Source organism: Phocoena phocoena, unplaced genomic scaffold (genome assembly GCF_963924675.1).
Source record: "Phocoena phocoena unplaced genomic scaffold, mPhoPho1.1 SCAFFOLD_439, whole genome shotgun sequence".
Taxonomy (NCBI): domain Eukaryota; kingdom Metazoa; phylum Chordata; class Mammalia; order Artiodactyla; family Phocoenidae; genus Phocoena; species Phocoena phocoena.
This window is the reverse complement of record NW_027077580.1, coordinates 1-23,016: the sequence shown is the minus strand read 5'-3', so window position 1 is coordinate 23,016 and position 23,016 is coordinate 1. Positions and strand designations below refer to the sequence as shown.

Here is a 23,016-nt window from a genome sequence, read left to right as displayed (position 1 = left end):
CCCGAGACGTCCGTTCCCCCTGCCTGGGCGGGCTGACCGCCGGGCTGGCTGGCCCTAAGGCGCCAGCGCCAGCGCAACTGGGCCTCAAGAGGCAGCCCGCGGTCCCCGCCCCCGTCTACGGCCATACCACCCTGAACGCGCCCGATCTCGTCTGATCTCGGAAGCTAAGCAGGGTCGGGCCTGGTTAGTACTTGGATGGGAGACCGCCTGGGAATACCGGGTGCTGTAGGCTTTTTGCCTCCCGCTCCGCCTTCTCCTTTACTCGCCCGCGGGCGGTGGCCGCCGGCTCCGCCCCCGCCGGGCCCCGCTGCAGGCCCCACCTCCTCAGGCCCCTCCCACCACGGCGCGCGTGCGCCGGAGGGGCCGCTCCCCGCCGGCCCGGCCGGCCGGGCGGCCAGAAGGCGGCCCCGGAAGGCAGCCGCACCCCGGACGCTCCCGGGGTGGCTGGCCCGGACCCAGAATCCGCCGCGGGCCCGGTTGCCGTCCTTTCGGCCAGCGAGCCCCTCGACCTGCACCTGGCCGCCCCCACTGGCGCCCAGCCCCGCTGCCGCCACCTGTGCGCCGGTGTGTCCCGCCACAGCTCCCTCCGGCAGAAGCCCCGCCTCCGCCGTGTCGCCGCGGCCGGGTGCGGGAGCGGGATCGAGGGCCGGGGCCGCTTCCCCGGGCCTGCCGGCCACCAGGGGCGGGCTCCTGAGCTCGGCGGGTGGTGTGCGGGCAAGGGTGGCCTTGCCGGGGCTGAGGGGCCGTGGCGACGCAATGGTGGCTCCCAGTGGCTTCGGGCCAGCTGCTGTCGGGCAGCAGGGCCGGCCCGGGCTGCGGCCGGGCTGCGCCTAGCGCCGCGTGGGCGGGCAGGGGCGATGCCCCAGGGACCGCGGGCCCCGGGCCCCGAAGCCCCCGGGGCCACGTCCCTGTGAGCGACGTGCGGGATCTTGGGCGGGGCGCCAAGCGCCGAAGGGTTTGCTGGGTCACGCCGGCCCTCGGCTGGGAGGTGGTGGCCAAACCCTCCGCCACCGCCCGATACCCGAGACGTCCGTTCCCCCTGCCTGGGCGGGCGGCGGGGTCCCGCCGGGGCGGGCTGACCGCCGGGTTGGCTGGCCCTAAGGCGCCAGCGCCAGCGCAACTGGGCCTCAAGAGGCAGCCCGCGGTCCCCGCCCCCGTCTACGGCCATACCACCCTGAACGCGCCCGATCTCGTCTGATCTCGGAAGCTAAGCAGGGTCGGGCCTGGTTAGTACTTGGATGGGAGACCGCCTGGGAATACCGGGTGCTGTAGGCTTTTTGCCTCCCGCTCCGCCTTCTCCTTTACTCGCCCGCGGGCGGTGGCCGCCGGCTCCGCCCCCGCCGGGCCCCGCTGCAGGCCCCACCTCCTCAGGCCCCTCCCACCACGGCGCGTGTGCGCCGGAGGGGCCGCTCCCCGCCGGCCCGGCCGGCCGGGCGGCCAGAAGGCGGCCCCGGAAGGCAGCCGCACCCCGGACGCTCCCGGGGTGGCTGGCCCGGACCCAGAATCCGCCGCGGGCCCGGTTGCCGTCCTTTCGGCCAGCGAGCCCCTCGACCTGCACCTGGCCGCCCCCACTGGCGCCCAGCCCCGCTGCCGCCACCTGTGCGCCGGTGTGTCCCGCCACAGCTCCCTCCGGCAGAAGCCCCGCCTCCGCCGTGTCGCCGCGGCCGGGTGCGGGAGCGGGATCGAGGGCCGGGGCCGCTTCCCCGGGCCTGCCGGCCACCAGGGGCGGGCTCCTGAGCTCGGCGGGTGGTGTGCGGGCAAGGGTGGCCTTGCCGGGGCTGAGGGGCCGTGGCGACGCAATGGTGGCTCCCAGTGGCTTCGGGCCAGCTGCTGTTGGGCAGCAGGGCCGGCCCGGGCTGCGGCCGGGCTGCGCCTAGCGCCGCGTGGGCGGGCAGGGGCGATGCCCCAGGGACCGCGGGCCCCGGGCCCCGAAGCCCCCGGGGCCACGTCCCTGTGAGCGACGTGCGGGATCTTGGGCGGGGCGCCAAGCGCCGAAGGGTTTGCTGGGTCACGCCGGCCCTCGGCTGGGAGGTGGTGGCCAAACCCTCCGCCACCGCCCGATACCCGAGACGTCCGTTCCCCCTGCCTGGGCGGGCTGACCGCCGGGCTGGCTGGCCCTAAGGCGCCAGCGCCAGCGCAACTGGGCCTCAAGAGGCAGCCCGCGGTCCCCGCCCCCGTCTACGGCCATACCACCCTGAACGCGCCCGATCTCGTCTGATCTCGGAAGCTAAGCAGGGTCGGGCCTGGTTAGTACTTGGATGGGAGACCGCCTGGGAATACCGGGTGCTGTAGGCTTTTTGCCTCCCGCTCCGCCTTCTCCTTTACTCGCCCGCGGGCGGTGGCCGCCGGCTCCGCCCCCGCCGGGCCCCGCTGCAGGCCCCACCTCCTCAGGCCCCTCCCACCACGGCGCGCGTGCGCCGGAGGGGCCGCTCCCCGCCGGCCCGGCCGGCCGGGCGGCCAGAAGGCGGCCCCGGAAGGCAGCCGCACCCCGGACGCTCCCGGGGTGGCTGGCCCGGACCCAGAATCCGCCGCGGGCCCGGTTGCCGTCCTTTCGGCCAGCGAGCCCCTCGACCTGCACCTGGCCGCCCCCACTGGCGCCCAGCCCCGCTGCCGCCACCTGTGCGCCGGTGTGTCCCGCCACAGCTCCCTCCGGCAGAAGCCCCGCCTCCGCCGTGTCGCCGCGGCCGGGTGCGGGAGCGGGATCGAGGGCCGGGGCCGCTTCCCCGGGCCTGCCGGCCACCAGGGGCGGGCTCCTGAGCTCGGCGGGTGGTGTGCGGGCAAGGGTGGCCTTGCCGGGGCTGAGGGGCCGTGGCGACGCAATGGTGGCTCCCAGTGGCTTCGGGCCAGCTGCTGTCGGGCAGCAGGGCCGGCCCGGGCTGCGGCCGGGCTGCGCCTAGCGCCGCGTGGGCGGGCAGGGGCGATGCCCCAGGGACCGCGGGCCCCGGGCCCCGAAGCCTCCGGGGCCACGTCCCTGTGAGCGACGTGCGGGATCTTGGGCGGGGCGCCAAGCGCCGAAGGGTTTGCTGGGTCACGCCGGCCCTCGGCTGGGAGGTGGTGGCCAAACCCTCCGCCACCGCCCGATACCCGAGACGTCCGTTCCCCCTGCCTGGGCGGGCTGACCGCCGGGCTGGCTGGCCCTAAGGCGCCAGCGCCAGCGCAACTGGGCCTCAAGAGGCAGCCCGCGGTCCCCGCCCCCGTCTACGGCCATACCACCCTGAACGCGCCCGATCTCGTCTGATCTCGGAAGCTAAGCAGGGTCGGGCCTGGTTAGTACTTGGATGGGAGACCGCCTGGGAATACCGGGTGCTGTAGGCTTTTTGCCTCCCGCTCCGCCTTCTCCTTTACTCGCCCGCGGGCGGTGGCCGCCGGCTCCGCCCCCGCCGGGCCCCGCTGCAGGCCCCACCTCCTCAGGCCCCTCCCACCACGGCGCGCGTGCGCCAGTGGGGCCGCTCCCCGCCGGCCCGGCCGGCCGGGCGGCCAGAAGGCGGCCCCGGAAGGCAGCCGCACCCCGGACGCTCCCGGGGTGGCTGGCCCGGACCCAGAATCCGCCGCGGGCCCGGTTGCCGTCCTTTCGGCCAGCGAGCCCCTCGACCTGCACCTGGCCGCCCCCACTGGCGCCCAGCCCCGCTGCCGCCACCTGTGCGCCGGTGTGTCCCGCCACAGCTCCCTCCGGCAGAAGCCCCGCCTCCGCCGTGTCGCCGCGGCCGGGTGCGGGAGCGGGATCGAGGGCCGGGGCCGCTTCCCCGGGCCTGCCGGCCACCAGGGGCGGGCTCCTGAGCTCGGCGGGTGGTGTGCGGGCAAGGGTGGCCTTGCCGGGGCTGAGGGGCCGTGGCGACGCAATGGTGGCTCCCAGTGGCTTCGGGCCAGCTGCAGTCGGGCAGCAGGGCCGGCCCGGGCTGCGGCCGGGCTGCGCCTAGCGCCGCGTGGGCGGGCAGGGGCGATGCCCCAGGGACCGCGGGCCCCGGGCCCCGAAGCCTCCGGGGCCACGTCCCTGTGAGCGACGTGCGGGATCTTGGGCGGGGCGCCAAGCGCCGAAGGGTTTGCTGGGTCACGCCGGCCCTCGGCTGGGAGGTGGTGGCCAAACCCTCCGCCACCGCCCGATACCCGAGACGTCCGTTCCCCCTGCCTGGGCGGGCTGACCGCCGGGCTGGCTGGCCCTAAGGCGCCAGCGCCAGCGCAACTGGGCCTCAAGAGGCAGCCCGCGGTCCCCGCCCCCGTCTACGGCCATACCACCCTGAACGCGCCCGATCTCGTCTGATCTCGGAAGCTAAGCAGGGTCGGGCCTGGTTAGTACTTGGATGGGAGACCGCCTGGGAATACCGGGTGCTGTAGGCTTTTTGCCTCCCGCTCCGCCTTCTCCTTTACTCGCCCGCGGGCGGTGGCCGCCGGCTCCGCCCCCGCCGGGCCCCGCTGCAGGCCCCACCTCCTCAGGCCCCTCCCACCACGGCGCGCGTGCGCCGGAGGGGCCGCTCCCCGCCGGCCCGGCCGGCCGGGCGGCCAGAAGGCGGCCCCGGAAGGCAGCCGCACCCCGGACGCTCCCGGGGTGGCTGGCCCGGACCCAGAATCCGCCGCGGGCCCGGTTGCCGTCCTTTCGGCCAGCGAGCCCCTCGACCTGCACCTGGCCGCCCCCACTGGCGCCCAGCCCCGCTGCCGCCACCTGTGCGCCGGTGTGTCCCGCCACAGCTCCCTCCGGCAGAAGCCCCGCCTCCGCCGTGTCGCCGCGGCCGGGTGCGGGAGCGGGATCGAGGGCCGGGGCCGCTTCCCCGGGCCTGCCGGCCACCAGGGGCGGGCTCCTGAGCTCGGCGGGTGGTGTGCGGGCAAGGGTGGCCTTGCCGGGGCTGAGGGGCCGTGGCGACGCAATGGTGGCTCCCAGTGGCTTCGGGCCAGCTGCTGTCGGGCAGCAGGGCCGGCCCGGGCTGCGGCCGGGCTGCGCCTAGCGCCGCGTGGGCGGGCAGGGGCGATGCCCCAGGGACCGCGGGCCCCGGGCCCCGAAGCCCCCGGGGCCACGTCCCTGTGAGCGACGTGCGGGATCTTGGGCGGGGCGCCAAGCGCCGAAGGGTTTGCTGGGTCACGCCGGCCCTCGGCTGGGAGGTGGTGGCCAAACCCTCCGCCACCGCCCGATACCCGAGACGTCCGTTCCCCCTGCCTGGGCGGGCGGCGGGGTCCCGCCGGGGCGGGCTGACCGCCGGGTTGGCTGGCCCTAAGGCGCCAGCGCCAGCGCAACTGGGCCTCAAGAGGCAGCCCGCGGTCCCCGCCCCCGTCTACGGCCATACCACCCTGAACGCGCCCGATCTCGTCTGATCTCGGAAGCTAAGCAGGGTCGGGCCTGGTTAGTACTTGGATGGGAGACCGCCTGGGAATACCGGGTGCTGTAGGCTTTTTGCCTCCCGCTCCGCCTTCTCCTTTACTCGCCCGCGGGCGGTGGCCGCCGGCTCCGCCCCCGCCGGGCCCCGCTGCAGGCCCCACCTCCTCAGGCCCCTCCCACCACGGCGCGCGTGCGCCGGAGGGGCCGCTCCCCGCCGGCCCGGCCGGCCGGGCGGCCAGAAGGCGGCCCCGGAAGGCAGCCGCACCCCGGACGCTCCCGGGGTGGCTGGCCCGGACCCAGAATCCGCCGCGGGCCCGGTTGCCGTCCTTTCGGCCAGCGAGCCCCTCGACCTGCACCTGGCCGCCCCCACTGGCGCCCAGCCCCGCTGCCGCCACCTGTGCGCCGGTGTGTCCCGCCACAGCTCCCTCCGGCAGAAGCCCCGCCTCCGCCGTGTCGCCGCGGCCGGGTGCGGGAGCGGGATCGAGGGCCGGGGCCGCTTCCCCGGGCCTGCCGGCCACCAGGGGCGGGCTCCTGAGCTCGGCGGGTGGTGTGCGGGCAAGGGTGGCCTTGCCGGGGCTGAGGGGCCGTGGCGACGCAATGGTGGCTCCCAGTGGCTTCGGGCCAGCTGCTGTCGGGCAGCAGGGCCGGCCCGGGCTGCGGCCGGGCTGCGCCTAGCGCCGCGTGGGCGGGCAGGGGCGATGCCCCAGGGACCGCGGGCCCCGGGCCCCGAAGCCCCCGGGGCCACGTCCCTGTGAGCGACGTGCGGGATCTTGGGCGGGGCGCCAAGCGCCGAAGGGTTTGCTGGGTCACGCCGGCCCTCGGCTGGGAGGTGGTGGCCAAACCCTCCGCCACCGCCCGATACCCGAGACGTCCGTTCCCCCTGCCTGGGCGGGCTGACCGCCGGGCTGGCTGGCCCTAAGGCGCCAGCGCCAGCGCAACTGGGCCTCAAGAGGCAGCCCGCGGTCCCCGCCCCCGTCTACGGCCATACCACCCTGAACGCGCCCGATCTCGTCTGATCTCGGAAGCTAAGCAGGGTCGGGCCTGGTTAGTACTTGGATGGGAGACCGCCTGGGAATACCGGGTGCTGTAGGCTTTTTGCCTCCCGCTCCGCCTTCTCCTTTACTCGCCCGCGGGCGGTGGCCGCCGGCTCCGCCCCCGCCGGGCCCCGCTGCAGGCCCCACCTCCTCAGGCCCCTCCCACCACGGCGCGCGTGCGCCGGAGGGGCCGCTCCCCGCCGGCCCGGCCGGCCGGGCGGCCAGAAGGCGGCCCCGGAAGGCAGCCGCACCCCGGACGCTCCCGGGGTGGCTGGCCCGGACCCAGAATCCGCCGCGGGCCCGGTTGCCGTCCTTTCGGCCAGCGAGCCCCTCGACCTGCACCTGGCCGCCCCCACTGGCGCCCAGCCCCGCTGCCGCCACCTGTGCGCCGGTGTGTCCCGCCACAGCTCCCTCCGGCAGAAGCCCCGCCTCCGCCGTGTCGCCGCGGCCGGGTGCGGGAGCGGGATCGAGGGCCGGGGCCGCTTCCCCGGGCCTGCCGGCCACCAGGGGCGGGCTCCTGAGCTCGGCGGGTGGTGTGCGGGCAAGGGTGGCCTTGCCGGGGCTGAGGGGCCGTGGCGACGCAATGGTGGCTCCCAGTGGCTTCGGGCCAGCTGCTGTCGGGCAGCAGGGCCGGCCCGGGCTGCGGCCGGGCTGCGCCTAGCGCCGCGTGGGCGGGCAGGGGCGATGCCCCAGGGACCGCGGGCCCCGGGCCCCGAAGCCCCCGGGGCCACGTCCCTGTGAGCGACGTGCGGGATCTTGGGCGGGGCGCCAAGCGCCGAAGGGTTTGCTGGGTCACGCCGGCCCTCGGCTGGGAGGTGGTGGCCAAACCCTCCGCCACCGCCCGATACCCGAGACGTCCGTTCCCCCTGCCTGGGCGGGCTGACCGCCGGGCTGGCTGGCCCTAAGGCGCCAGCGCCAGCGCAACTGGGCCTCAAGAGGCAGCCCGCGGTCCCCGCCCCCGTCTATGGCCATACCACCCTGAACGCGCCCGATCTCGTCTGATCTCGGAAGCTAAGCAGGGTCGGGCCTGGTTAGTACTTGGATGGGAGACCGCCTGGGAATACCGGGTGCTGTAGGCTTTTTGCCTCCCGCTCCGGCTTCTCCTTTACTCGCCCGCGGGCGGTGGCCGCCGGCTCCGCCCCCGCCGGGCCCCGCTGCAGGCCCCACCTCCTCAGGCCCCTCCCACCACGGCGCGCGTGCGCCGGAGGGGCCGCTCCCCGCCGGCCCGGCCGGCCGGGCGGCCAGAAGGCGGCCCCGGAAGGCAGCCGCACCCCGGACGCTCCCGGGGTGGCTGGCCCGGACCCAGAATCCGCCGCGGGCCCGGTTGCCGTCCTTTCGGCCAGCGAGCCCCTCGACCTGCACCTGGCCGCCCCCACTGGCGCCCAGCCCCGCTGCCGCCACCTGTGCGCCGGTGTGTCCCGCCACAGCTCCCTCCGGCAGAAGCCCCGCCTCCGCCGTGTCGCCGCGGCCGGGTGCGGGAGCGGGATCGAGGGCCGGGGCCGCTTCCCCGGGCCTGCCGGCCACCAGGGGCGGGCTCCTGAGCTCGGCGGGTGGTGTGCGGGCAAGGGTGGCCTTGCCGGGGCTGAGGGGCCGTGGCGACGCAATGGTGGCTCCCAGTGGCTTCGGGCCAGCTGCTGTCGGGCAGCAGGGCCGGCCCGGGCTGCGGCCGGGCTGCGCCTAGCGCCGCGTGGGCGGGCAGGGGCGATGCCCCAGGGACCGCGGGCCCCGGGCCCCGAAGCCCCCGGGGCCATGTCCCTGTGAGCGACGTGCGGGATCTTGGGCGGGGCGCCAAGCGCCGAAGGGTTTGCTGGGTCACGCCGGCCCTCGGCTGGGAGGTGGTGGCCAAACCCTCCGCCACCGCCCGATACCCGAGACGTCCGTTCCCCCTGCCTGGGCGGGCTGACCGCCGGGCTGGCTGGCCCTAAGGCGCCAGCGCCAGCGCAACTGGGCCTCAAGAGGCAGCCCGCGGTCCCCGCCCCCGTCTACGGCCATACCACCCTGAACGCGCCCGATCTCGTCTGATCTCGGAAGCTAAGCAGGGTCGGGCCTGGTTAGTACTTGGATGGGAGACCGCCTGGGAATACCGGGTGCTGTAGGCTTTTTGCCTCCCGCTCCGCCTTCTCCTTTACTCGCCCGCGGGCGGTGGCCGCCGGCTCCGCCCCCGCCGGGCCCCGCTGCAGGCCCCACCTCCTCAGGCCCCTCCCACCACGGCGCGCGTGCGCCGGAGGGGCCGCTCCCCGCCGGCCCGGCCGGCCGGGCGGCCAGAAGGCGGCCCCGGAAGGCAGCCGCACCCCGGACGCTCCCGGGGTGGCTGGCCCGGACCCAGAATCCGCCGCGGGCCCGGTTGCCGTCCTTTCGGCCAGCGAGCCCCTCGACCTGCACCTGGCCGCCCCCACTGGCGCCCAGCCCCGCTGCCGCCACCTGTGCGCCGGTGTGTCCCGCCACAGCTCCCTCCGGCAGAAGCCCCGCCTCCGCCGTGTCGCCGCGGCCGGGTGCGGGAGCGGGATCGAGGGCCGGGGCCGCTTCCCCGGGCCTGCCGGCCACCAGGGGCGGGCTCCTGAGCTCGGCGGGTGGTGTGCGGGCAAGGGTGGCCTTGCCGGGGCTGAGGGGCCGTGGCGACGCAATGGTGGCTCCCAGTGGCTTCGGGCCAGCTGCTGTCGGGCAGCAGGGCCGGCCCGGGCTGCGGCCGGGCTGCGCCTAGCGCCGCGTGGGCGGGCAGGGGCGATGCCCCAGGGACCGCGGGCCCCGGGCCCCGAAGCCCCCGGGGCCACGTCCCTGTGAGCGACGTGCGGGATCTTGGGCGGGGCGCCAAGCGCCGAAGGGTTTGCTGGGTCACGCCGGCCCTCGGCTGGGAGGTGGTGGCCAAACCCTCCGCCACCGCCCGATACCCGAGACGTCCGTTCCCCCTGCCTGGGCGGGCGGCGGGGTCCCGCCGGGGCGGGCTGACCGCCGGGCTGGCTGGCCCTAAGGCGCCAGCGCCAGCGCAACTGGGCCTCAAGAGGCAGCCCGCGGTCCCCGCCCCCGTCTACGGCCATACCACCCTGAACGCGCCCGATCTCGTCTGATCTCGGAAGCTAAGCAGGGTCGGGCCTGGTTAGTACTTGGATGGGAGACCGCCTGGGAATACCGGGTGCTGTAGGCTTTTTGCCTCCCGCTCCGCCTTCTCCTTTACTCGCCCGCGGGCGGTGGCCGCCGGCTCCGCCCCCGCCGGGCCCCGCTGCAGGCCCCACCTCCTCAGGCCCCTCCCACCACGGCGCGCGTGCGCCGGAGGGGCCGCTCCCCGCCGGCCCGGCCGGCCGGGCGGCCAGAAGGCGGCCCCGGAAGGCAGCCGCACCCCGGACGCTCCCGGGGTGGCTGGCCCGGACCCAGAATCCGCCGCGGGCCCGGTTGCCGTCCTTTCGGCCAGCGAGCCCCTCGACCTGCACCTGGCCGCCCCCACTGGCGCCCAGCCCCGCTGCCGCCACCTGTGCGCCGGTGTGTCCCGCCACAGCTCCCTCCGGCAGAAGCCCCGCCTCCGCCGTGTCGCCGCGGCCGGGTGCGGGAGCGGGATCGAGGGCCGGGGCCGCTTCCCCGGGCCTGCCGGCCACCAGGGGCGGGCTCCTGAGCTCGGCGGGTGGTGTGCGGGCAAGGGTGGCATTGCCGGGGCTGAGGGGCCGTGGCGACGCAATGGTGGCTCCCAGTGGCTTCGGGCCAGCTGCTGTCGGGCAGCAGGGCCGGCCCGGGCTGCGGCCGGGCTGTGCCTAGCGCCGCGTGGGCGGGCAGGGGCGATGCCCCAGGGACCGCGGGCCCCGGGCCCCGAAGCCCCCGGGGCCACGTCCCTGTGAGCGACGTGCGGGATCTTGGGCGGGGCGCCAAGCGCCGAAGGGTTTGCTGGGTCACGCCGGCCCTCGGCTGGGAGGTGGTGGCCAAACCCTCCGCCACCGCCCGATACCCGAGACGTCTGTTCCCCCTGCCTGGGCGGGCGGCGGGGTCCCGCCGGGGCGGGCTGACCGCCGGGCTGGCTGGCCCTAAGGCGCCAGCGCCAGCGCAACTGGGCCTCAAGAGGCAGCCCGCGGTCCCCGCCCCCGTCTACGGCCATACCACCCTGAACGCGCCCGATCTCGTCTGATCTCGGAAGCTAAGCAGGGTCGGGCCTGGTTAGTACTTGGATGGGAGACCGCCTGGGAATACCGGGTGCTGTAGGCTTTTTGCCTCCCGCTCCGCCTTCTCCTTTACTCGCCCGCGGGCGGTGGCCGCCGGCTCCGCCCCCGCCGGGCCCCGCTGCAGGCCCCACCTCCTCAGGCCCCTCCCACCACGGCGCGCGTGCGCCGGAGGGGCCGCTCCCCGCCGGCCCGGCCGGCCGGGCGGCCAGAAGGCGGCCCCGGAAGGCAGCCGCACCCCGGACGCTCCCGGGGTGGCTGGCCCGGACCCAGAATCCGCCGCGGGCCCGGTTGCCGTCCTTTCGGCCAGCGAGCCCCTCGACCTGCACCTGGCCGCCCCCACTGGCGCCCAGCCCCGCTGCCGCCACCTGTGCGCCGGTGTGTCCCGCCACAGCTCCCTCCGGCAGAAGCCCCGCCTCCGCCGTGTCGCCGCGGCCGGGTGCGGGAGCGGGATCGAGGGCCGGGGCCGCTTCCCCGGGCCTGCCGGCCACCAGGGGCGGGCTCCTGAGCTCGGCGGGTGGTGTGCGGGCAAGGGTGGCCTTGCCGGGGCTGAGGGGCCGTGGCGACGCAATGGTGGCTCCCAGTGGCTTCGGGCCAGCTGCTGTCGGGCAGCAGGGCCGGCCCGGGCTGCGGCCGGGCTGCGCCTAGCGCCGCGTGGGCGGGCAGGGGCGATGCCCCAGGGACCGCGGGCCCCGGGCCCCGAAGCCCCCGGGGCCACGTCCCTGTGAGCGACGTGCGGGATCTTGGGCGGGGCGCCAAGCGCCGAAGGGTTTGCTGGGTCACGCCGGCCCTCGGCTGGGAGGTGGTGGCCAAACCCTCCGCCACCGCCCGATACCCGAGACGTCCGTTCCCCCTGCCTGGGCGGGCTGACCGCCGGGCTGGCTGGCCCTAAGGCGCCAGCGCCAGCGCAACTGGGCCTCAAGAGGCAGCCCGCGGTCCCCGTCCCCGTCTACGGCCATACCACCCTGAACGCGCCCGATCTCGTCTGATCTCGGAAGCTAAGCAGGGTCGGGCCTGGTTAGTACTTGGATGGGAGACCGCCTGGGAATACCGGGTGCTGTAGGCTTTTTGCCTCCCGCTCCGCCTTCTCCTTTACTCGCCCGCGGGCGGTGGCCGCCGGCTCCGCCCCCGCCGGGCCCCGCTGCAGGCCCCACCTCCTCAGGCCCCTCCCACCATGGCGCGCGTGTGCCGGAGGGGCCGCTCCCCGCCGGCCCGGCCGGCCGGGCGGCCAGAAGGCGGCCCCGGAAGGCAGCCGCACCCCGGACGCTCCCGGGGTGGCTGGCCCGGACCCAGAATCCGCCGCGGGCCCGGTTGCCGTCCTTTCGGCCAGCGAGCCCCTCGACCTGCACCTGGCCGCCCCCACTGGCGCCCAGCCCCGCTGCCGCCACCTGTGCGCCGGTGTGTCCCGCCACAGCTCCCTCCGGCAGAAGCCCCGCCTCCGCCGTGTCGCCGCGGCCGGGTGCGGGAGCGGGATCGAGGGCCGGGGCCGCTTCCCCGGGCCTGCCGGCCACCAGGGGCGGGCTCCTGAGCTCGGCGGGTGGTGTGCGGGCAAGGGTGGCCTTGCCGGGGCTGAGGGGCCGTGGCGACGCAATGGTGGCTCCCAGTGGCTTCGGGCCAGCTGCTGTCGGGCAGCAGGGCCGGCCCGGGCTGCGGCCGGGCTGCGCCTAGCGCCGCGTGGGCGGGCAGGGGCGATGCCCCAGGGACCGCGGGCCCCGGGCCCCGAAGCCCCCGGGGCCACGTCCCTGTGAGCGACGTGCGGGATCTTGGGCGGGGCGCCAAGCGCCGAAGGGTTTGCTGGGTCACGCCGGCCCTCGGCTGGGAGGTGGTGGCCAAACCCTCCGCCACCGCCCGATACCCGAGACGTCCGTTCCCCCTGCCTGGGCGGGCTGACCGCCGGGCTGGCTGGCCCTAAGGCGCCAGCGCCAGCGCAACTGGGCCTCAAGAGGCAGCCCGCGGTCCCCGCCCCCGTCTACGGCCATACCACCCTGAACGCGCCCGATCTCGTCTGATCTCGGAAGCTAAGCAGGGTCGGGCCTGGTTAGTACTTGGATGGGAGACCGCCTGGGAATACCGGGTGCTGTAGGCTTTTTGCCTCCCGCTCCGCCTTCTCCTTTACTCGCCCGCGGGCGGTGGCCGCCGGCTCCGCCCCCGCCGGGCCCCGCTGCAGGCCCCACCTCCTCAGGCCCCTCCCACCACGGCGCGCGTGCGCCGGAGGGGCCGCTCCCCGCCGGCCCGGCCGGCCGGGCGGCCAGAAGGCGGCCCCGGAAGGCAGCCGCACCCCGGACGCTCCCGGGGTGGCTGGCCCGGACCCAGAATCCGCCGCGGGCCCGGTTGCCGTCCTTTCGGCCAGCGAGCCCCTCGACCTGCACCTGGCCGCCCCCACTGGCGCCCAGCCCCGCTGCCGCCACCTGTGCGCCGGTGTGTCCCGCCACAGCTCCCTCCGGCAGAAGCCCCGCCTCCGCCGTGTCGCCGCGGCCGGGTGCGGGAGCGGGATCGAGGGCCGGGGCCGCTTCCCCGGGCCTGCCGGCCACCAGGGGCGGGCTCCTGAGCTCGGCGGGTGGTGTGCGGGCAAGGGTGGCCTTGCCGGGGCTGAGGGGCCGTGGCGACGCAATGGTGGCTCCCAGTGGCTTCGGGCCAGCTGCTGTCGGGCAGCAGGGCCGGCCCGGGCTGCGGCCGGGCTGCGCCTAGCGCCGCGTGGGCGGGCAGGGGCGATGCCCCAGGGACCGCGGGCCCCGGGCCCCGAAGCCCCCGGGGCCACGTCCCTGTGAGCGACGTGCGGGATCTTGGGCGGGGCGCCAAGCGCCGAAGGGTTTGCTGGGTCACGCCGGCCCTCGGCTGGGAGGTGGTGGCCAAACCCTCCGCCACCGCCCGATACCCGAGACGTCCGTTCCCCCTGCCTGGGCGGGCGGCGGGGTCCCGCCGGGGCGGGCTGACCGCCGGGCTGGCTGGCCCTAAGGCGCCAGCGCCAGCGCAACTGGGCCTCAAGAGGCAGCCCGCGGTCCCCGCCCCCGTCTACGGCCATACCACCCTGAACGCGCCCGATCTCGTCTGATCTCGGAAGCTAAGCAGGGTCGGGCCTGGTTAGTACTTGGATGGGAGACCGCCTGGGAATACCGGGTGCTGTAGGCTTTTTGCCTCCCGCTCCGCCTTCTCCTTTACTCGCCCGCGGGCGGTGGCCGCCGGCTCCGCCCCCGCCGGGCCCCGCTGCAGGCCCCACCTCCTCAGGCCCCTCCCACCACGGCGCGCGTGCGCCGGAGGGGCCGCTCCCCGCCGGCCCGGCCGGCCGGGCGGCCAGAAGGCGGCCCCGGAAGGCAGCCGCACCCCGGACGCTCCCGGGGTGGCTGGCCCGGACCCAGAATCCGCCGCGGGCCCGGTTGCCGTCCTTTCGGCCAGCGAGCCCCTCGACCTGCACCTGGCCGCCCCCACTGGCGCCCAGCCCCGCTGCCGCCACCTGTGCGCCGGTGTGTCCCGCCACAGCTCCCTCCGGCAGAAGCCCCGCCTCCGCCGTGTCGCCGCGGCCGGGTGCGGGAGCGGGATCGAGGGCCGGGGCCGCTTCCCCGGGCCTGCCGGCCACCAGGGGCGGGCTCCTGAGCTCGGCGGGTGGTGTGCGGGCAAGGGTGGCATTGCCGGGGCTGAGGGGCCGTGGCGACGCAATGGTGGCTCCCAGTGGCTTCGGGCCAGCTGCTGTCGGGCAGCAGGGCCGGCCCGGGCTGCGGCCGGGCTGTGCCTAGCGCCGCGTGGGCGGGCAGGGGCGATGCCCCAGGGACCGCGGGCCCCGGGCCCCGAAGCCCCCGGGGCCACGTCCCTGTGAGCGACGTGCGGGATCTTGGGCGGGGCGCCAAGCGCCGAAGGGTTTGCTGGGTCACGCCGGCCCTCGGCTGGGAGGTGGTGGCCAAACCCTCCGCCACCGCCCGATACCCGAGACGTCTGTTCCCCCTGCCTGGGCGGGCGGCGGGGTCCCGCCGGGGCGGGCTGACCGCCGGGCTGGCTGGCCCTAAGGCGCCAGCGCCAGCGCAACTGGGCCTCAAGAGGCAGCCCGCGGTCCCCGCCCCCGTCTACGGCCATACCACCCTGAACGCGCCCGATCTCGTCTGATCTCGGAAGCTAAGCAGGGTCGGGCCTGGTTAGTACTTGGATGGGAGACCGCCTGGGAATACCGGGTGCTGTAGGCTTTTTGCCTCCCGCTCCGCCTTCTCCTTTACTCGCCCGCGGGCGGTGGCCGCCGGCTCCGCCCCCGCCGGGCCCCGCTGCAGGCCCCACCTCCTCAGGCCCCTCCCACCACGGCGCGCGTGCGCCGGAGGGGCCGCTCCCCGCCGGCCGGGCCGGCCGGGCGGCCAGAAGGCGGCCCCGGAAGGCAGCCGCACCCCGGACGCTCCCGGGGTGGCTGGCCCGGACCCAGAATCCGCCGCGGGCCCGGTTGCCGTCCTTTCGGCCAGCGAGCCCCTCGACCTGCACCTGGCCGCCCCCACTGGCGCCCAGCCCCGCTGCCGCCACCTGTGCGCCGGTGTGTCCCGCCACAGCTCCCTCCGGCAGAAGCCCCGCCTCCGCCGTGTCGCCGCGGCCGGGTGCGGGAGCGGGATCGAGGGCCGGGGCCGCTTCCCCGGGCCTGCCGGCCACCAGGGGCGGGCTCCTGAGCTCGGCGGGTGGTGTGCGGGCAAGGGTGGCCTTGCCGGGGCTGAGGGGCCGTGGCGACGCAATGGTGGCTCCCAGTGGCTTCGGGCCAGCTGCTGTCGGGCAGCAGGGCCGGCCCGGGCTGCGGCCGGGCTGCGCCTAGCGCCGCGTGGGCGGGCAGGGGCGATGCCCCAGGGACCGCGGGCCCCGGGCCCCGAAGCCTCCGGGGCCACGTCCCTGTGAGCGACGTGCGGGATCTTGGGCGGGGCGCCAAGCGCCGAAGGGTTTGCTGGGTCACGCCGGCCCTCGGCTGGGAGGTGGTGGCCAAACCCTCCGCCACCGCCTGATACCCGAGACGTCCGTTCCCCCTGCCTGGGCGGGCTGACCGCCGGGCTGGCTGGCCCTAAGGCGCCAGCGCCAGCGCAACTGGGCCTCAAGAGGCAGCCCGCGGTCCCCGCCCCCGTCTACGGCCATACCACCCTGAACGCGCCCGATCTCGTCTGATCTCGGAAGCTAAGCAGGGTCGGGCCTGGTTAGTACTTGGATGGGAGACCGCCTGGGAATACCGGGTGCTGTAGGCTTTTTGCCTCCCGCTCCGCCTTCTCCTTTACTCGCCCGCGGGCGGTGGCCGCCGGCTCCGCCCCCGCCGGGCCCCGCTGCAGGCCCCACCTCCTCAGGCCCCTCCCACCACGGCGCGCGTGCGCCGGAGGGGCCGCTCCCCGCCGGCCCGGCCGGCCGGGCGGCCAGAAGGCGGCCCCGGAAGGCAGCCGCACCCCGGACGCTCCCGGGGTGGCTGGCCCGGACCCAGAATCCGCCGCGGGCCCGGTTGCCGTCCTTTCGGCCAGCGAGCCCCTCGACCTGCACCTGGCCGCCCCCACTGGCGCCCAGCCCCGCTGCCGCCACCTGTGCGCCGGTGTGTCCCGCCACAGCTCCCTCCGGCAGAAGCCCCGCCTCCGCCGTGTCGCCGCGGCCGGGTGCGGGAGCGGGATCGAGGGCCGGGGCCGCTTCCCCGGGCCTGCCGGCCACCAGGGGCGGGCTCCTGAGCTCGGCGGGTGGTGTGCGGGCAAGGGTGGCCTTGCCGGGGCTGAGGGGCCGTGGCGACGCAATGGTGGCTCCCAGTGGCTTCGGGCCAGCTGCTGTCGGGCAGCAGGGCCGGCCCGGGCTGCGGCCGGGCTGCGCCTAGCGCCGCGTGGGCGGGCAGGGGCGATGCCCCAGGGACCGCGGGCCCCGGGCCCCGAAGCCCCCGGGGCCACGTCCCTGTGAGCGACGTGCGGGATCTTGGGCGGGGCGCCAAGCGCCGAAGGGTTTGCTGGGTCACGCCGGCCCTCGGCTGGGAGGTGGTGGCCAAACCCTCCGCCACCGCCCGATACCCGAGACGTCCGTTCCCCCTGCCTGGGCGGGCTGACCGCCGGGCTGGCTGGCCCTAAGGCGCCAGCGCCAGCGCAACTGGGCCTCAAGAGGCAGCCCGCGGTCCCCGCCCCCGTCTACGGCCATACCACCCTGAACGCGCCCGATCTCGTCTGATCTCGGAAGCTAAGCAGGGTCGGGCCTGGTTAGTACTTGGATGGGAGACCGCCTGGGAATACCGGGTGCTGTAGGCTTTTTGCCTCCCGCTCCGCCTTCTCCTTTACTCGCCCGCGGGCGGTGGCCGCCGGCTCCGCCCCCGCCGGGCCCCGCTGCAGGCCCCACCTCCTCAGGCCCCTCCCACCACGGCGCGCGTGCGCCGGAGGGGCCGCTCCCCGCCGGCCCGGCCGGCCGGGCGGCCAGAAGGCGGCCCCGGAAGGCAGCCGCACCCCGGACGCTCCCGGGGTGGCTGGCCCGGACCCAGAATCCGCCGCGGGCCCGGTTGCCGTCCTTTCGGCCAGCGAGCCCCTCGACCTGCACCTGGCCGCCCCCACTGGCGCCCAGCCCCGCTGCCGCCACCTGTGCGCCGGTGTGTCCCGCCACAGCTCCCTCCGGCAGAAGCCCCGCCTCCGCCGTGTCGCCGCGGCCGGGTGCGGGAGCGGGATCGAGGGCCGGGGCCGCTTCCCCGGGCCTGCCGGCCACCAGGGGCGGGCTCCTGAGCTCGGCGGGTGGTGTGCGGGCAAGGGTGGCCTTGCCGGGGCTGAGGGGCCGTGGCGACGCAATGGTGGCTCCCAGTGGCTTCGGGCCAGCTGCTGTCGGGCAGCAGGGCCGGCCCGGGCTGCGGCCGGGCTGCGCCTAGCGCCGCGTGGGCGGGCAGGGGCGATGCCCCAGGGACCGCGGGCCCCGGGCCCCGAAGCCCCCGGGGCCACGTCCCTGTGAGCGACGTGCGGGATCTTGGGCGGGGCGCCAAGCGCCGAAGGGTTTGCTGGGTCACGCCGGCCCTCGGCTGGGAGGTGGTGGCCAAACCCTCCGCCACCGCCCGATACCCGAGACGTCCGTTCCCCCTGCCTGGGCGGGCTGACCGCCGGGCTGGCTGGCCCTAAGGCGCCAGCGCCAGCGCAACTGGGCCTCAAGAGGCAGCCCGCGGTCCCCGTCCCCGTCTACGGCCATACCACCCTGAACGCGCCCGATCTCGTCTGATCTCGGAAGCTAAGCAGGGTCGGGCCTGGTTAGTACTTGGATGGGAGACCGCCTGGGAATACCGGGTGCTGTAGGCTTTTTGCCTCCCGCTCCGCCTTCTCCTTTACTCGCCCGCGGGCGGTGGCCGCCGGCTCCGCCCCCGCCGGGCCCTGCTGCAGGCCCCACCTCCTCAGGCCCCTCCCACCATGGCGCGCGTGTGCCGGAGGGGCCGCTCCCCGCCGGCCCGGCCGGCCGGGCGGCCAGAAGGCGGCCCCGGAAGGCAGCCGCACCCCGGACGCTCCCGGGGTGGCTGGCCCGGACCCAGAATCCGCCGCGGGCCCGGTTGCCGTCCTTTCGGCCAGCGAGCCCCTCGACCTGCACCTGGCCGCCCCCACTGGCGCCCAGCCCCGCTGCCGCCACCTGTGCGCCGGTGTGTCCCGCCACAGCTCCCTCCGGCAGAAGCCCCGCCTCCGCCGTGTCGCCGCGGCCGGGTGCGGGAGCGGGATCGAGGGCCGGGGCCGCTTCCCCGGGCCTGCCGGCCACCAGGGGCGGGCTCCTGAGCTCGGCGGGTGGTGTGCGGGCAAGGGTGGCCTTGCCGGGGCTGAGGGGCCGTGGCGACGCAATGGTGGCTCCCAGTGGCTTCGGGCCAGCTGCTGTCGGGCAGCAGGGCCGGCCCGGGCTGCGGCCGGGCTGCGCCTAGCGCCGCGTGGGCGGGCAGGGGCGATGCCCCAGGGACCGCGGGCCCCGGGCCCCGAAGCCCCCGGGGCCACGTCCCTGTGAGCGACGTGCGGGATCTTGGGCGGGGCGCCAAGCGCCGAAGGGTTTGCTGGGTCACGCCGGCCCTCGGCTGGGAGGTGGTGGCCAAACCCTCCGCCACCGCCCGATACCCGAGACGTCCGTTCCCCCTGCCTGGGCGGGCTGACCGCCGGGCTGGCTGGCCCTAAGGCGCCAGCGCCAGCGCAACTGGGCCTCAAGAGGCAGCCCGCGGTCCCCGCCCCCGTCTACGGCCATACCACCCTGAACGCGCCCGATCTCGTCTGATCTCGGAAGCTAAGCAGGGTCGGGCCTGGTTAGTACTTGGATGGGAGACCGCCTGGGAATACCGGGTGCTGTAGGCTTTTTGCCTCCCGCTCCGCCTTCTCCTTTACTCGCCCGCGGGCGGTGGCCGCCGGCTCCGCCCCCGCCGGGCCCCGCTGCAGGCCCCACCTCCTCAGGCCCCTCCCACCACGGCGCGCGTGCGCCGGAGGGGCCGCTCCCCGCCGGCCCGGCCGGCCGGGCGGCCAGAAGGCGGCCCCGGAAGGCAGCCGCACCCCGGACGCTCCCGGGGTGGCTGGCCCGGACCCAGAATCCGCCGCGGGCCCGGTTGCCGTCCTTTCGGCCAGCGAGCCCCTCGACCTGCACCTGGCCGCCCCCACTGGCGCCCAGCCCCGCTGCCGCCACCTGTGCGCCGGTGTGTCCCGCCACAGCTCCCTCCGGCAGAAGCCCCGCCTCCGCCGTGTCGCCGCGGCCGGGTGCGGGAGCGGGATCGAGGGCCGGGGCCGCTTCCCCGGGCCTGCCGGCCACCAGGGGCGGGCTCCTGAGCTCGGCGGGTGGTGTGCGGGCAAGGGTGGCCTTGCCGGGGCTGAGGGGCCGTGGCGACGCAATGGTGGCTCCCAGTGGCTTCGGGCCAGCTGCTGTCGGGCAGCAGGGCCGGCCCGGGCTGCGGCCGGGCTGCGCCTAGCGCCGCGTGGGCGGGCAGGGGCGATGCCCCAGGGACCGCGGGCCCCGGGCCCCGAAGCCCCCGGGGCCACGTCCCTGTGAGCGACGTGCGGGATCTTGGGCGGGGCGCCAAGCGCCGAAGGGTTTGCTGGGTCACGCCGGCCCTCGGCTGGGAGGTGGTGGCCAAACCCTCCGCCACCGCCCGATACCCGAGACGTCCGTTCCCCCTGCCTGGGCGGGCTGACCGCCGGGCTGGCTGGCCCTAAGGCGCCAGCGCCAGCGCAACTGGGCCTCAAGAGGCAGCCCGCGGTCCCCGCCCCCGTCTACGGCCATACCACCCTGAACGCGCCCGATCTCGTCTGATCTCGGAAGCTAAGCAGGGTCGGGCCTGGTTAGTACTTGGATGGGAGACCGCCTGGGAATACCGGGTGCTGTAGGCTTTTTGCCTCCCGCTCCGCCTTCTCCTTTACTCGCCCGCGGGCGGTGGCCGCCGGCTCCGCCCCCGCCGGGCCCCGCTGCAGGCCCCACCTCCTCAGGCCCCTCCCACCACGGCGCGCGTGCGCCGGAGGGGCCGCTCCCCGCCGGCCCGGCCGGCCGGGCGGCCAGAAGGCGGCCCCGGAAGGCAGCCGCACCCCGGACGCTCCCGGGGTGGCTGGCCCGGACCCAGAATCCGCCGCGGGCCCGGTTGCCGTCCTTTCGGCCAGCGAGCCCCTCGACCTGCACCTGGCCGCCCCCACTGGCGCCCAGCCCCGCTGCCGCCACCTGTGCGCCGGTGTGTCCCGCCACAGCTCCCTCCGGCAGAAGCCCCGCCTCCGCCGTGTCGCCGCGGCCGGGTGCGGGAGCGGGATCGAGGGCCGGGGCCGCTTCCCCGGGCCTGCCGGCCACCAGGGGCGGGCTCCTGAGCTCGGCGGGTGGTGTGCGGGCAAGGGTGGCCTTGCCGGGGCTGAGGGGCCGTGGCGACGCAATGGTGGCTCCCAGTGGCTTCGGGCCAGCTGCTGTCGGGCAGCAGGGCCGGCCCGGGCTGCGGCCGGGCTGCGCCTAGCGCCGCGTGGGCGGGCAGGGGCGATGCCCCAGGGACCGCGGGCCCCGGGCCCCGAAGCCCCCGGGGCCACGTCCCTGTGAGCGAAGTGCGGGATCTTGGGCGGGGCGCCAAGCGCCGAAGGGTTTGCTGGGTCACGCCGGCCCTCGGCTGGGAGGTGGTGGCCAAACCCTCCGCCACCGCCCGATACCCGAGACGTCCGTTCCCCCTGCCTGGGCGGGCTGACCGCCGGGCTGGCTGGCCCTAAGGCGCCAGCGCCAGCGCAACTGGGCCTCAAGAGGCAGCCCGCGGTCCCCGCCCCCGTCTACGGCCATACCACCCTGAACGCGCCCGATCTCGTCTGATCTCGGAAGCTAAGCAGGGTCGGGCCTGGTTAGTACTTGGATGGGAGACCGCCTGGGAATACCGGGTGCTGTAGGCTTTTTGCCTCCCGCTCCGCCTTCTCCTTTACTCGCCCGCGGGCGGTGGCCGCCGGCTCCGCCCCCGCCGGGCCCCGCTGCAGGCCCCACCTCCTCAGGCCCCTCCCACCACGGCGCGCGTGCGCCGGAGGGGCCGCTCCCCGCCGGCCCGGCCGGCCGGGCGGCCAGAAGGCGGCCCCGGAAGGCAGCCGCACCCCGGACGCTCCCGGGGTGGCTGGCCCGGACCCAGAATCCGCCGCGGGCCCGGTTGCCGTCCTTTCGGCCAGCGAGCCCCTCGACCTGCACCTGGCCGCCCCCACTGGCGCCCAGCCCCGCTGCCGCCACCTGTGCGCCGGTGTGTCCCGCCACAGCTCCCTCCGGCAGAAGCCCCGCCTCCGCCGTGTCGCCGCGGCCGGGTGCGGGAGCGGGATCGAGGGCCGGGGCCGCTTCCCCGGGCCTGCCGGCCACCAGGGGCGGGCTCCTGAGCTCGGCGGGTGGTGTGCGGGCAAGGGTGGCCTTGCCGGGGCTGAGGGGCCGTGGCGACGCAATGGTGGCTCCCAGTGGCTTCGGGCCAGCTGCAGTCGGGCAGCAGGGCCGGCCCGGGCTGCGGCCGGGCTGCGCCTAGCGCCGCGTGGGCGGGCAGGGGCGATGCCCCAGGGACCGCGGGCCCCGGGCCCCGAAGCCTCCGGGGCCACGTCCCTGTGAGCGACGTGCGGGATCTTGGGCGGGGCGCCAAGCGCCGAAGGGTTTGCTGGGTCACGCCGGCCCTCGGCTGGGAGGTGGTGGCCAAACCCTCCGCCACCGCCCGATACCCGAGACGTCCGTTCCCCCTGCCTGGGCGGGCTGACCGCCGGGCTGGCTGGCCCTAAGGCGCCAGCGCCAGCGCAACTGGGCCTCAAGAGGCAGCCCGCGGTCCCCGCCCCCTTCTACGGCCATACCACCCTGAACGCGCCCGATCTCGTCTGATCTCGGAAGCTAAGCAGGGTCGGGCCTGGTTAGTACTTGGATGGGAGACCGCCTGGGAATACCGGGTGCTGTAGGCTTTTTGCCTCCCGCTCCGCCTTCTCCTTTACTCGCCCGCGGGCGGTGGCCGCCGGCTCCGCCCCCGCCGGGCCCCGCTGCAGGCCCCACCTCCTCAGGCCCCTCCCACCACGGCGCGCGTGCGCCGGAGGGGCCGCTCCCCGCCGGCCCGGCCGGCCGGGCGGCCAGAAGGCGGCCCCGGAAGGCAGCCGCACCCCGGACGCTCCCGGGGTGGCTGGCCCGGACCCAGAATCCGCCGCGGGCCCGGTTGCCGTCCTTTCGGCCAGCGAGCCCCTCGACCTGCACCTGGCCGCCCCCACTGGCGCCCAGCCCCGCTGCCGCCACCTGTGCGCCGGTGTGTCCCGCCACAGCTCCCTCCGGCAGAAGCCCCGCCTCCGCCGTGTCGCCGCGGCCGGGTGCGGGAGCGGGATCGAGGGCCGGGGCCGCTTCCCCGGGCCTGCCGGCCACCAGGGGCGGGCTCCTGAGCTCGGCGGGTGGTGTGCGGGCAAGGGTGGCCTTGCCGGGGCTGAGGGGCCGTGGCGACGCAATGGTGGCTCCCAGTGGCTTCGGGCCAGCTGCTGTCGGGCAGCAGGGCCGGCCCGGGCTGCGGCCGGGCTGCGCCTAGCGCCGCGTGGGCGGGCAGGGGCGATGCCCCAGGGACCGCGGGCCCCGGGCCCCGAAGCCCCCGGGGCCACGTCCCTGTGAGCGACGTGCGGGATCTTGGGCGGGGCGCCAAGCGCCGAAGGGTTTGCTGGGTCACGCCGGCCCTCGGCTGGGAGGTGGTGGCCAAACCCTCCGCCACCGCCCGATACCCGAGACGTCCGTTCCCCCTGCCTGGGCGGGCTGACCGCCGGGCTGGCTGGCCCTAAGGCGCCAGCGCCAGCGCAACTGGGCCTCAAGAGGCAGCCCGCGGTCCCCGCCCCCGTCTACGGCCATACCACCCTGAACGCGCCCGATCTCGTCTGATCTCGGAAGCTAAGCAGGGTCGGGCCTGGTTAGTACTTGGATGGGAGACCGCCTGGGAATACCGGGTGCTGTAGGCTTTTTGCCTCCCGCTCCGCCTTCTCCTTTACTCGCCCGCGGGCGGTGGCCGCCGGCTCCGCCCCCGCCGGGCCCCGCTGCAGGCCCCACCTCCTCAGGCCCCTCCCACCACGGCGCGCGTGCGCCAGAGGGGCCGCTCCCCGCCGGCCCGGCCGGCCGGGCGGCCAGAAGGCGGCCCCGGAAGGCAGCCGCACCCCGGACGCTCCCG

General features: G+C 76.8%; 23 non-coding genes across 23 annotated transcripts; all 23 read left to right on the top strand.

The window, feature by feature from the left end:
* Nucleotides 1-113: 113 nt before the first annotated feature.
* On the top strand, nt 114-232 carry LOC136143552 (5S ribosomal RNA). The gene has a single exon (XR_010658133.1). It is a non-coding gene; the product is annotated as a 5S ribosomal RNA (ribosomal RNA).
* A 924-nt stretch (nt 233-1,156) lies between these two features.
* Nucleotides 1,157-1,275, top strand: LOC136143551 (5S ribosomal RNA). Its single transcript, XR_010658132.1, has one exon. It is a non-coding gene; the product is annotated as a 5S ribosomal RNA (ribosomal RNA).
* Nucleotides 1,276-2,176: 901 nt separating this feature from the next.
* Nucleotides 2,177-2,295, top strand: LOC136143550 (5S ribosomal RNA). The gene has a single exon (XR_010658131.1). It is a non-coding gene; the product is annotated as a 5S ribosomal RNA (ribosomal RNA).
* A 901-nt stretch (nt 2,296-3,196) lies between these two features.
* LOC136143549 (5S ribosomal RNA) lies at nt 3,197-3,315 on the top strand. The gene has a single exon (XR_010658130.1). It is a non-coding gene; the product is annotated as a 5S ribosomal RNA (ribosomal RNA).
* Nucleotides 3,316-4,216: 901 nt separating this feature from the next.
* LOC136143548 (5S ribosomal RNA) lies at nt 4,217-4,335 on the top strand. The gene has a single exon (XR_010658129.1). It is a non-coding gene; the product is annotated as a 5S ribosomal RNA (ribosomal RNA).
* A 924-nt stretch (nt 4,336-5,259) lies between these two features.
* Nucleotides 5,260-5,378, top strand: LOC136143547 (5S ribosomal RNA). Its single transcript, XR_010658128.1, has one exon. It is a non-coding gene; the product is annotated as a 5S ribosomal RNA (ribosomal RNA).
* A 901-nt stretch (nt 5,379-6,279) lies between these two features.
* Nucleotides 6,280-6,398, top strand: LOC136143545 (5S ribosomal RNA). The gene has a single exon (XR_010658126.1). It is a non-coding gene; the product is annotated as a 5S ribosomal RNA (ribosomal RNA).
* Nucleotides 6,399-7,299: 901 nt separating this feature from the next.
* Nucleotides 7,300-7,418, top strand: LOC136143553 (5S ribosomal RNA). Its single transcript, XR_010658134.1, has one exon. It is a non-coding gene; the product is annotated as a 5S ribosomal RNA (ribosomal RNA).
* A 901-nt stretch (nt 7,419-8,319) lies between these two features.
* On the top strand, nt 8,320-8,438 carry LOC136143544 (5S ribosomal RNA). The gene has a single exon (XR_010658125.1). It is a non-coding gene; the product is annotated as a 5S ribosomal RNA (ribosomal RNA).
* Nucleotides 8,439-9,362: 924 nt separating this feature from the next.
* On the top strand, nt 9,363-9,481 carry LOC136143542 (5S ribosomal RNA). The gene has a single exon (XR_010658124.1). It is a non-coding gene; the product is annotated as a 5S ribosomal RNA (ribosomal RNA).
* A 924-nt stretch (nt 9,482-10,405) lies between these two features.
* LOC136143541 (5S ribosomal RNA) lies at nt 10,406-10,524 on the top strand. Its single transcript, XR_010658123.1, has one exon. It is a non-coding gene; the product is annotated as a 5S ribosomal RNA (ribosomal RNA).
* A 901-nt stretch (nt 10,525-11,425) lies between these two features.
* LOC136143540 (5S ribosomal RNA) lies at nt 11,426-11,544 on the top strand. Its single transcript, XR_010658122.1, has one exon. It is a non-coding gene; the product is annotated as a 5S ribosomal RNA (ribosomal RNA).
* A 901-nt stretch (nt 11,545-12,445) lies between these two features.
* LOC136143539 (5S ribosomal RNA) lies at nt 12,446-12,564 on the top strand. Its single transcript, XR_010658121.1, has one exon. It is a non-coding gene; the product is annotated as a 5S ribosomal RNA (ribosomal RNA).
* A 924-nt stretch (nt 12,565-13,488) lies between these two features.
* LOC136143538 (5S ribosomal RNA) lies at nt 13,489-13,607 on the top strand. Its single transcript, XR_010658120.1, has one exon. It is a non-coding gene; the product is annotated as a 5S ribosomal RNA (ribosomal RNA).
* Nucleotides 13,608-14,531: 924 nt separating this feature from the next.
* On the top strand, nt 14,532-14,650 carry LOC136143537 (5S ribosomal RNA). The gene has a single exon (XR_010658119.1). It is a non-coding gene; the product is annotated as a 5S ribosomal RNA (ribosomal RNA).
* Nucleotides 14,651-15,551: 901 nt separating this feature from the next.
* LOC136143536 (5S ribosomal RNA) lies at nt 15,552-15,670 on the top strand. Its single transcript, XR_010658118.1, has one exon. It is a non-coding gene; the product is annotated as a 5S ribosomal RNA (ribosomal RNA).
* Nucleotides 15,671-16,571: 901 nt separating this feature from the next.
* LOC136143535 (5S ribosomal RNA) lies at nt 16,572-16,690 on the top strand. The gene has a single exon (XR_010658117.1). It is a non-coding gene; the product is annotated as a 5S ribosomal RNA (ribosomal RNA).
* Nucleotides 16,691-17,591: 901 nt separating this feature from the next.
* LOC136143557 (5S ribosomal RNA) lies at nt 17,592-17,710 on the top strand. The gene has a single exon (XR_010658138.1). It is a non-coding gene; the product is annotated as a 5S ribosomal RNA (ribosomal RNA).
* A 901-nt stretch (nt 17,711-18,611) lies between these two features.
* On the top strand, nt 18,612-18,730 carry LOC136143556 (5S ribosomal RNA). The gene has a single exon (XR_010658137.1). It is a non-coding gene; the product is annotated as a 5S ribosomal RNA (ribosomal RNA).
* Nucleotides 18,731-19,631: 901 nt separating this feature from the next.
* On the top strand, nt 19,632-19,750 carry LOC136143555 (5S ribosomal RNA). The gene has a single exon (XR_010658136.1). It is a non-coding gene; the product is annotated as a 5S ribosomal RNA (ribosomal RNA).
* Nucleotides 19,751-20,651: 901 nt separating this feature from the next.
* LOC136143546 (5S ribosomal RNA) lies at nt 20,652-20,770 on the top strand. Its single transcript, XR_010658127.1, has one exon. It is a non-coding gene; the product is annotated as a 5S ribosomal RNA (ribosomal RNA).
* A 901-nt stretch (nt 20,771-21,671) lies between these two features.
* On the top strand, nt 21,672-21,790 carry LOC136143554 (5S ribosomal RNA). The gene has a single exon (XR_010658135.1). It is a non-coding gene; the product is annotated as a 5S ribosomal RNA (ribosomal RNA).
* A 901-nt stretch (nt 21,791-22,691) lies between these two features.
* LOC136143534 (5S ribosomal RNA) lies at nt 22,692-22,810 on the top strand. Its single transcript, XR_010658116.1, has one exon. It is a non-coding gene; the product is annotated as a 5S ribosomal RNA (ribosomal RNA).
* The last annotated feature ends 206 nt before the right edge of the window (nt 22,811-23,016 follow it).